This window comes from Lathyrus oleraceus, chromosome 2 (genome assembly GCF_024323335.1).
Source record: "Lathyrus oleraceus cultivar Zhongwan6 chromosome 2, CAAS_Psat_ZW6_1.0, whole genome shotgun sequence".
Taxonomy (NCBI): domain Eukaryota; kingdom Viridiplantae; phylum Streptophyta; class Magnoliopsida; order Fabales; family Fabaceae; genus Lathyrus; species Lathyrus oleraceus.
Genome location: NC_066580.1, coordinates 343212174 through 343223755, shown reverse-complemented (window position 1 = coordinate 343223755; position 11582 = coordinate 343212174). Strand labels below are relative to the sequence as shown.

Sequence of the window (11582 nt, the reverse complement as noted above, 5' to 3'; positions counted from 1 at the left end):
CTACAAAAGAGTTAAACTATACAATGACATATATATTGTATTTTGGTTAGTAAAATAAAGAAAAAAAGAAGTATAATACAATCAAATATGCTTTATGATCTCTACCAATGCAAACCCAATGAATGAGGGGTAAGGAGGATGCCAAGGTGTGATCCCAATACTAATGCATATGATGAGGAAACATGAGGGATCTTAGGGTCAAAATTGGGGTCTTACACATTGTTTTAAAAGTTCAAATTGATTTTTAATACAAAACCATTTTTTTTTTGAAGTTAGAAATGATTTTTGAGATTTCCGATTAACTTTAGAAGTCATTGTGTCATTTTGAAAATCAAGTTCGGTTTCAATTTATTAGAATTTCCATCTTTTTTTATTTTACTTTCTTTTTTGTGATAGGGCCATGGTTATTGAATCACATAAAGCCCATTCACCTTTTCTTTTTTATGCCTATTTTAATTCATTCTTTCAAGTAACCAGATCAAATTCCCAAATCCAAATCCATTTATCATTACCTCAAAATCAATTTATCCACATCCATTTTTAAAATCAATTCCATAAACCACTTTATCCACATTAAATCCAAATATCCATTACATAGATCCAATGATATTCCAAATAAGACAAAAAATACATGACAAGGTTGAGTACACGTAGGCATCATGGCAATTGAAAGTACCAATGTCAAAACGCAAGTTGAAGCCAAGAAAATCGCCAGTGAAAAGCCAAACGGCAACGCAAAACTGAAGCACAAATGCGAACGACAGCACAAGCCGTAAATGACGTGAAACAACCATCCACAAAAGCAAAGGAAAACAACAACGCAATGTAAGTAATCCAACGTGAAACGCAAATGCTGCATCCAAACGACAATCCAAGTTGTTGCACCAAAACAACATTCAAGCTAACAGAATCGAATGCTGCAAACAACAACAGAAGAAACGAGTACAATCAAAACATGGCAAGAAAGAAATTGTAACATGAACGACGCAAGCAGAATCAAAATGCATATGTAATTTATACTTCAAAGTCTATATAAATACGTGATTACCGTAATTTTTTCGCCCCCTCGATTTGGATTCCAGAAATCCTATTTTCTTCTTCTCGCGCCACATTCACCGCCGCCTGCATAATCCTCTCGGTTGAATCGAATTGCCGTCGCACTTCCCATAACTCTCGCCGCACCTCAACAATATCTGCGAATTGAACCGTGAATCTTCGATCATCACCGCCGGACAGAAGAGAGTATAGAAGAGATTCCGAAGGAGCTGCACACTTGAGTTCACATTCATCCTTCTCGTTAGTTCCACACGGTCACCTTCACGATTAGGTAATCCGTCGATTCACTGTGTTTCGTCATTATCGAGTCAGTTTTGAGATCTTAGATTCCTCCGTGAGAGGATTGGATTTTGAATTTTGATTGAAGCTCGTGAGAGATCACGATTCAGTTCATTTGTTTAGGTAGGGATTAAGAGAGGTTAGTTGCGGATTCAGAATCGAGAGTTTGGGGACGGTGAGAGCGACGTGAGTTTGAGGCTTAGGAACTCCGCCACCGCCGACGATGAGTTCCGACGCGGCGGAGTCACTTAAATGTTCACCGGTTTTTTATGGAAGAAGGAAGTGAGATGTTAGGGAATGGTTCGTAGGTTGGTGGATGCAGGGAGTAGATCCTCTCTCTTTCCTTCATCTTAGGTTTCGATTGGGCCATAAGCCCAATTTTCCTTCATTTTTTTCCAGTATTCCACCACTATCTGCACCCCCTGTTTGGGCTTAGAAGTTGATCTAAGGCCCATACTGCATTGCTTTGATCCAGAACTTTGATTGGATAGTGATATTTGTTTTTGAATTCTATTTTGACATTTCATTTTACTAATTGTTTTGATTGATTTTCATGTTAATAATTGTTTGATAGTATAATTCTAATTTGATAGTGTTAGATATTGTTGATATTAGAATTTTAAATTAATATTGATAATTGATTTAGAATTTTAATTTCATTTTTATTTGATATTGATAATGTTAGATATTGTTTTGATATTAGAATTTTAAATTGATATTGATAATTGTTTTAGAATTTTAATTTGATTTTAATTTGATTTTAATTTTATATTGATAATGTTAGATATTGTTTGATAAGTAGGATTTTAATTTTGTTAATTGGTTTAACATTAGAATTTTATTAGATCTAATATTTATATTAATTCTCTTATAACTTTTCTTTTGATTTTGATTAATCCTAACACTAACATCTAACTTTTAATTCTTTAATTCTAACATCTAATTCTTTACAATTCCGCATCTAACTTCTAACTTTTAATTTCCGCTTCTAACATTTAATTTTTGTCATTTACTTTATTTTGCTTTATACATATTGTACATCCATATCATCATTCTTCATCTCATTCTAAAATGGACTAAAAATGAATTAGACTTAAAAATGAAAATAATGCAATAACTCCACTAGCATGGAAAGGACAATGGGAAAGGACTTAGAGACTCATTAGGACCCTTTGCGAAAGACTTTGGACAAAATTTTGACCCGACTTGGAAGGAGCACTCAAGACTCAAGAAGACTTTGTAATCTTTTACGCGCTTTCTAGTTTAGGACAATATACACACACAAGGCTTTCTCTTGGGCTACCTGACAATGAGACCTTTTATTTCCTGCACTCCCTTGTACTTTACATGTACCCCCTCCCCTTTTGGATGTATGCTTTTACTTGCTTTGTCTTTTATTGCTCGATAGCTACTCCTTAGGCATTAGGAACGCTCATTATTTCATAATCAATAAATAAACCCTTGATCCAACGTCAAGTGGTCTTTTCTTAAAATCGAACTCAAAAAACACAATAAATACAATTAGGATTGTACGTCACGAGCCTTAAGCGATAAAGAAGGTATGAGAATTGAGTTTTCCTAGACTCATTCTGAATACTTCGAACACAAGACGTTTGGCTTGGTAGTTCGAGGTATTCACCCTTATCCATAGTCTTTAGTGCAATCCGAAGTCAATAATACCTTTCTCAAAACTTAAAAATAATTCAACGCATTCAAACCTTTTATTTGAGCCTTAGGGCGACACAATCGATAACCCTTCTTCAAGGTAATAAAATCAACAAAACAAATAAACTTTTATACTCACAAACTATGGGACTCTGATTTCTCACTTCAACAAGTGAGCATACGTAGGCACAAGGATCCAATCCTTGGCGAGCACACTAATTTAAAATCTACCTCCACTCCACAAACCTTTGGTAAGCAAACATTCGAAACAACATCCACGTAAGCGCAAACATCCTAGATGGTTCCCATGGATGTGAGGGGTGTTAATACCTTCCCCTTGCATAACCGACTTCTGAACCTGTTCATGATTGCGATGACCATTATTTGGGGTTTTCTCGATATTTTCCCTTTCCTTTGGAGTAAATAAAAACCGATGGAGACTCTGTATTTTTCGCGTAGCGACACATCCCATTGGTAAGATCTTTTCAACTCTAAACTTTTAAATTTTTGCCTAGGATAGTCCCTTCATCTCCACCTTTCATTCTTAAATTTTAAAATCTTTTCCTCCTTTTCAAAACCTTCTTTTTTATGTTTTCAACTTAGACTTGTTTTAATGAGTAGAAACTTTGGCCTTATGCCATTGATTTTCAAAACATTTTCTTAATCAAACCTGTGAATAAACTTAATCTTATTGACTTAACTTTCAAAAAGACAAAAAGAACCAACAACCTTAATTAATTCTTTGGCCATTTAGTGCCATTTTTTTAAAACTTTTGCAAGAAAGTATTTATATTTGAGTTATCTTTGGTTGAGATATAATTCTCTCATTCCATGATATTGATTATAAGTATTTCCATTTATTAGAGGTTAGTGGCATACTTGTTGATTGAATCCAAGTTGGAGTCCTCCCTCTTAAATGTGGTAAATTACTAAATCTCGGTGGATGTTTTGTAGAGTATTCTCCCATTTATAACAAAAGATCTTTAAACTTTTGTTAAAAAATTAATCCACCAATCTCTTTGAAATTTTTACCACGAGCTATGGGGTTTTGCTCCCTCATCTTTTATGTTGGTACGTAGGCATAAGATCGAAGGTCCTGTCAAACACAAAAATATAATAAATGGATTCTTTATCTCATCCCCACATTCTATTTTTTATCAAACATCATTTCTAACTAAAACACTTGCACACAAAAAGGGCTCCCTAGGAGTACCTACGACACTTTGGGTGCTAATACCTTCCCTCTATGTAACCAACCCCCTTACCTGTAATCTCTGACATTTTATTAGTTTTGATTTGAAAACTTATTATCTTTGGGTTTTGTTCGTACTTTTCCCTTTTCCTTTGGAAACAATAAAAGCACGGTAGCGACTCTAGTTTTTATTGACGTTGAGTTTATCCATAGCTCAATGGTTACAAATACATCGCTACAGAAAGAAAGCGGTGACTCTGCTGGGGAGTAATCCTCAGTGGGTTTAGCCTACTTTTTGTATGCATTATATTTTTTGATATTTGATGTTTGTTTGTATATATGTATGATACTCTGTCTGTTGTGCTTGGTGATCTCTGTGTGGTGAGATAAGTTCTAACCCAAACTTGAGGGCAATTAAGATAGGAGGATGGTATAGTCATGTTCGACTCGTGTGGAGTAGTCCTTAACGAGTTGGCTTGAGACCCATTTACTTAATGGAGACCCCCTTGGGATTACTGATGTCACGCGAGTAAGTCGTGGATAGACATTACTTTTTCCGACCTGGGAGTCTGAGAAGCTGAGGATCGTAGAACATTTAACCCAACTTGGCCTATTTAGAATGTAGTGCGGAGACTGTTCAAGTGTAGACTTGATAACAATTGTTATACGATACTACACTCAGATGAGTTTCTCTTGAGAATACTATGTGTTGATGAGTCAGTCATCTAAACCTATTGTATCCAATAGATGGGATCACGACTCTAGGAACTTGTTAGAATATTATCTACATGTATTTATCCTTAGTACACTCCTTTAGGATAGTTCTTAACCTGAAACCATTCTTGTGACTCACAACAAACCCTTTGATTCTTGGTTGATCCGATCGGTCACTTCAAAATCAATGGATCTTGGATGTTAATAAGATGAAAACCATAATCCACCAAAATGTATGATTGATCTAGATGATAACTTGATCCATCCTATGACTTTTGTTTGTTTGCCTTATGTGTGATCCGTTATATGTGATTGTTGCATTCATGCATTCATGGGCATTATAACATTCATCACATCATTGAATTTTCAAGGAATTCAACTTGTATTTGCAATTATTTTCAGACCATGGATTGTGGATGAAGGAACACTAAAAAGTACAGTTTCAGGTGTCCTGATTTGAAAGAGTTAAGGAAGCTGTCATCCTTTATAGTTGATCCCTTAGACTTCAAGCAACGTCATGGGAAGCTTTTGTCCATGCTGTCTACCGAAGTTGTGGAAGGACTCTTGAGTGTCTTGGTCCAATTCTATGTTCCTCTTTACCAGTGCTTCACTTTTCCTTATTATTAGCTCATGCCCATGTTGGAAGAGTATGCCCATCTCTTGGGTATACCCATAGATAACAAGGTGCCCTTCAGTGGATTAGAGGAGATTCTGAGATTTCAAGTTATAGTCGATGCTCTTTATTTGAAGAAATCCAAGATTAATTCTAATATGATGAAGAAAGGAGGGATTCTGGGGTTGACTTCTGAGTTTCTCATTGGTAGAGCTACTGCTTTTGCTCAAGCCAATAGCATGGACGATTTTGAAGCCATCTTTGTCTTGCTCATCTATGGTCTAGCTTTGTTCCCTAACATTGACAGTTTCGTTGATGTTAACACCATTAGAATACTCTTGATTGGGAATCATGTTCCGACTTTGTTGGGTGACAAGTATTTCTCTTTGTATTTAAGGAATTCTAAGGGTGGTGGAACCGTTGTGTGACGCGTTCCTCTTATGTACAAGTGGTTTATTTTGCACTTGCCTCACTCACCAGTCTTCTTGGAGAACAAACAATGTCTACGGTGGTCTCAGAGACTTATGTCTCTCACTAATGATGAAATTGTTTTGTATGATTCTGGATTTGATGGCATGGAGATTATTGACAGTTGTGGTGAGTTCTCTAATATGCCTCTCATTGGTACAGAAGGAGGAATCAATTACAACCCTGTTTTGGCCCATCGTCAGCTTGGGTTCCCCTTGAGAGATAAACCTAATCACATTTAGTTAGAAGGTCTATTCTATAAAGAGGGTAAAAATCCCCAAAATTTGAAGAGTAGGATGGTGCATGCTTAGCACATTATTCATAGAAAAGGAAGAGTCGAGCTTGGTTCGTGCAACTGTGTAGCTTTTGAAGCTTACACTATTTGGGTGAAGAACAGAGCTTTGGAGCTTAAGATGTTGTACGCCTGCGAAAGACCTATGTCTATGGTTCTGGATGAGCCGTCAACTCTCCCTAACCAAGATTAGAGGAGTTGGAAGACGCACTCTCCAAGTTGGAAGACACACTCATTGAGGTTCTCGAAGAATGTGCAGTGAAGAGACAAAGAGAGCCAGAGGATTTATTTTCCTCTAGTATGCCTCAGCCTTCCAGTGCTTGGAAGAAGATTGTTGACTGACTCTTCCTTGAGAAAGCTCAGATGCAGACAACTTTTAAGTCAGCGACCAGACACATCCGAAGGAAGTACACTCCCCTGGCTAGTTCAACTAATATTATTGCTAGGGATCCTTAGAATGACGTTATCCTTTTCTCTTGTATTTGTATTATTGGTTTCTGAAATAGTACTCAGTGTAATCCCTCCAAACTTTTATGAATAAAAAGAGATTTTTATGGTTAAATTATTGATTATTATTGTTAATTGAAATATTTGCAAATAAGACCTTGTATGTTCCTTGAAATTAAAATCAAAAGCATCACATTTCATGCATCATTTGCATAACAGTTTTCTTCAGCCAAATGTCTTACTGTTCTTCTTCTCTGTATCAGACAAGCTGACTCATCACTATAATACTCGAGCTAATCACCAGAGAAGAATGGAGCATATAGAATAAGAGAACAGAGAGCTCAAGGATGAGATTGCCAGACTCACCGCTTTGATGGAGTCTGTGATTGCTGCTCAGAATCAACCATCTCCGCCTCCTGTAACTCCTCATCCTCAAAGGACTTTTATTTCTGAAATTGCTTCAACGTCAGTGCTTATAGTTGCTGCTAGCCAGTCTATGCCAGCCATGCCTGCAGGATTCCCATGGGGAATGCCACCAAACTTTGTACCTGAGGGTTATGCTCCAACGTTTGCTTCTATGCTGACATCTAGCTCGGTCATGTCTGTTCCTCCTCCTATCATGCATACCTTGCCCCGTGTAGAGGAAACCATTTATCACTCCGAGCCGTCTAAGGGTCCAGATGTTTATGAGAAGATGGACGAGATGAAAGATCAATTTCTTGAGTTGATAAAGGAATTGAATACCTTGAGGGGTAAAGATTTGTTGGTTCTAAGTGTTGGCAGCAATTTTGGTAAAATAAAGAGTGTTCACAAGATGTTGCATGTGATGTCTTAACATAAGATATCTATGTACCTACTGGAGCTTGAAAATATAATTATGCAGGATTGTTTCTGGATGTCATACACGATGTCATGACATCTGATATTATGTACCTGCTGGAAATTATAAATGGAATTATGCAGGATTGTTCCAGGATGTCAGACCCGATGTCATGACATCCTATACACAGAACATTCAGGGTGAATGTTATGTATTTTGTGATTGCGCATTTAATGGCAATCTATGTATGATTGAAGATCTGATTTGCAGGCACATTCAATCATTAATTACAACCTGATTTACTTATTTTCCAAGGTGATCTAACCAACTGTCATGAGAAGATTTAATTGGAAAATAGTTTTAGGATTTTCAAGATGTCCAAGCCCAGCTGAATGCTTCTATAAATAGGACATGGAAAACCTGTTTTGATACACAACCAATACAGAGCGAAATATTGAGAGAGAATAAGGGTTTGTGTCTTGTTTGGTCGTGAGACTTGTAAGCCATTCAATTCATCCATAGATGATTGAATTGGTTTGATTTGTGAGTTGTAATTTGTCACTCTAAGCTTGTAAGCAAGAGTTTGTGTCTACTTGATCGAAGCTATTAAGCAAGATCAAGTGTGTGTCTACTTGATTGAAGCTGTTAAGCAAGATCAAGTGTGTGTATACTTGATTGAAACTGTTATGTAAGATCAAGTGTGTGTTATTGAAGAGTGTCTTCTTTTCATAAGGAATTGTTGTTTAAAGTCACAGGTGTGATTGAGGGGGAATGAGTGGGTTCTCATATCTAAGAGTGATTAGGTAGAAATCACACGGGTAGAGATTAGGTGAGAAAGACTATAACTTGTTGAAATGTACTGAGAGTCTTTGAACTGATTCTATTTAGTGGATTTCCTTCCTGGCTTGGTAGCCCCCAGATGTAGGTGAGTTAGACCGAACTGGGTTAACAATTTCTTGTGTCTCTTGCATTACTATTCTTTATCTTTATCCTGTTTGTTTTACTCAGATATTAGTGTCGTGACATTACCTTCGACATCTCATATCTGATACCAGAATTTCAAGATTTGTTTGGTAAAAGTGTTGTCGAGTTGTGTTTGGTGACCAACGTCAATATCTCTATCAAATTCAAAGTCCCAGATTTTGAGAAGTATAAGGGAAATACTTGCCCTCTAAGTCATCTTGTAATGTATGCTTGCAAGATGTCTACTTAAACAGTTTAACTGGTGCTGCACTTCGGTGGTATATGGGATTGGACAATGCTAGTGTCCGTACTTTTAATGACTTAGGCGAGGCCTTTGTCAAACAATATAAGTACAATGTTGATATGGCTCCCGACCGAAATCAATTGCAATCATTGTCTCAAAAAGATAAAGAGACATTTAAGGAGTATGCCCAAAGATGGAGAGAGCTTGTTGCTCAAATTAGCCCACCCTTGGAGGAGAAAGAGATTACCAAGATCTTTTTGAAGACTCTTAGTTCATTTTATTCTGAACGCATGATTGCCAGTGATCCTAATGATTTCACTGAAATGGTGAACATGGGGATGCGATTAGAAGAGGACGTTCGAGAGGGCCAGTTATCCAAAGATGAAGCTTCTTCGAGCCAGAAATATGGTGGTAGTTTCTCCAAAAGGAAGGAAGAGGAGACCAATGCAGTCCCTGTGGGGAGGCAGAGAAGGTCTCACGTGAAGAAGAATTCCCAATCTCGCCAACAACATCATCAGGTATCACCAGTTCTTCTTATTTTTACCAACAATACAACAAATCAATCAGTTCCCGTTCATCAATAACATCAACAACAACCGCAACAACGTACCAACTACAACAACAACAACAATCATCATCAGAATTTTGAGAGGAAGAAGGTCACTTTTGACCCTATTCCAATGACTTATGCAGAATTATATCCTTCTTTGGTTGTCAAGAATCTGATTCAACCAAGAAATCCTCCACATACTCCTGAACCTTTGCCATGGTGGTTCAAACCAGATCTTCATTGTGCCTTTCATCAGGGAGCTCCCGACCATGACATTGAAAATTATTATCCTTTGAAGCATGAGGTTCAGAAAGTGATTAAGAGAGGTATGGTGCCTTTGAGGACCGAGCACCTAAAGTCAAAGAAAAATTGTTGCCTGCTCATGGAAATGCTTATGTGAATATGGTAGATGGTTATCCCGAGAATTTCAGGGTTTTCGATGTTCGTCATATTCGATAATCTTTGGTAGAGATCCATAAAACTCTGTGCTTAATCAGTGTCTGTGAAGATGACTGTGATGGTTGTGTTATCTGCAGCGTCAACCCTCAAGGATGTGTCATTGTTAAGAGGGATATTCAGAAACTGATAGATGAAGGTATAATTCAGAGCCAGTAGTCCAGATATATGGGCAATGATGTGAATGTTATTGTACCAATATTCAAGACCCCCGAGTGGGTAGTTATTCAATTTGACATCAATAAGATTGTTAATAGATTGATATTGCCGTTGGTTATACGGTTAGCGGGCCTCGTCCCATATTCATCTGATAAAGATGTGCCTTATAAATACAATGCTACTATGATTGAGAAAGGGCAAGAGGTTCCTCTTCTCGTCGCGAATTCAGTGATAAGCATTGCAGGTGTCGTTAAGGTGACCTGTAGCGGTCGTGTATTCAGCCTAGTTCTCTAAAAGTTGTGGAAGATGTTATGGTAGGCAAAAAGGTAGATGTTCCTGCAGTTGATTCGGTTAAAGTTCCAACTTGTCAGTCTGGTGAATCCAGCGAGTTGAAGATTAATGATGATGAGGGTTTACGTTTAATCAAGAAAAGTGAGTTCAACGTTGTGGAGCAGCTACTCCAAACGCCATCAAAAATTTCCGTGTTGCCTTTATTGATAAATTTGAAGCACATAAATAGGATTTGCAGAAAGTGTTGGAGCAAGCCTACATAGAGCATGATGTTACAGTGGATCAATTTGATCACATTGTCTCTAACATCACTTTATGTAATAATCTGAGCTTTTGTGATGAAGAACTTCCCGAGGAAGGTAGACATCACAACTTGGCACTCCACATTTCAACGAACTGCAAAGAGAATGCTCTGTCCAGCGTATTTGTTGATACCTGATCATCATTTAATGTATTGCCCAAGTCAACTTTAGAAAGACTATCTTATCAAGGCGCCCCTATGAGGTACAGTGGCGTGGTGGTAAAAGCGTTTGACGGTTCCTGAAAAACTGTCATCGGAGAGGTGGACCTTCCAGTTAAGATTGGTCAGAATGAATTTCAAATTTCTTTTCAAGTAATGGACATTCATCTAGCCTACAATTGTTTTCCGAGAAGGCCATCTATCATCCTTTACCTATGTGGAAGCTGAAGAAGAAGTCGGAAAGACGTTCCAAGCTTTATCTATTGCTCATTGAGTGCAGAATACTGGGGCATCCGAGTCTTCTCTAAAAGATGTAAGAGAGGTTGTTCAGGCTGGCGGCACCGACAAGTGGGGTCGTGTTATAGAGGTAATTGAGAACAAGAACAAAGCTGGGCTAGGATTTTAGCAAGGGACTTTCAACAGCAGTGTCAAGGCTATGCAACAAGTTTTCCGCAGTGGAGGGTTCATTCATGAAGGTGAGCAACACTCAACTGTAGTTATTGAAGACGACGATGAAGACGAAGCTTGTGCCAACTTTGTAACACACGAACAGACTTGCAACAATTGGGTGTCTGTTGATGTGCCTATTGTTATCCACTTTTCAAAGTAATTTGTTTTATTATTAAAGAAAGATCTGTCTCCTATACCTAACTTAGAAGTGAAATATTGTTGGGCATTTCAAATTTATCATCAATAAAAATACAATTTTTATTCATCCACATCTATGATGTTTGTTTTTACTTTTTGTTTTTTCTGAAAATGGTAATCACAAAAAAACATAAATAAGCAATAATTTGTTTCCATATCTGCATAATATTTGTTTGCACTCCATTTCTCTAAAATCAAAATATCAAATCATTATGCAGGTTGGTTCTCAAATCCATTGTACATAATGATCATACTCCCTTTCCAA

At 37.3% G+C, this 11582-nt stretch overlaps 1 long non-coding RNA gene across 1 annotated transcript; it reads right to left on the bottom strand.

The window, feature by feature from the left end:
* Nucleotides 1–550: 550 nt before the first annotated feature.
* On the bottom strand, nucleotides 551–1733 carry LOC127121392 (uncharacterized). Its single transcript, XR_007803438.1, has 2 exons — nucleotides 1049–1733; nucleotides 551–917 (listed from the first exon to the last, which is right to left on the bottom strand). It is a non-coding gene; the product is annotated as an uncharacterized LOC127121392 (long non-coding RNA).
* Nucleotides 1734–11582: the final 9849 nt, after the last annotated feature.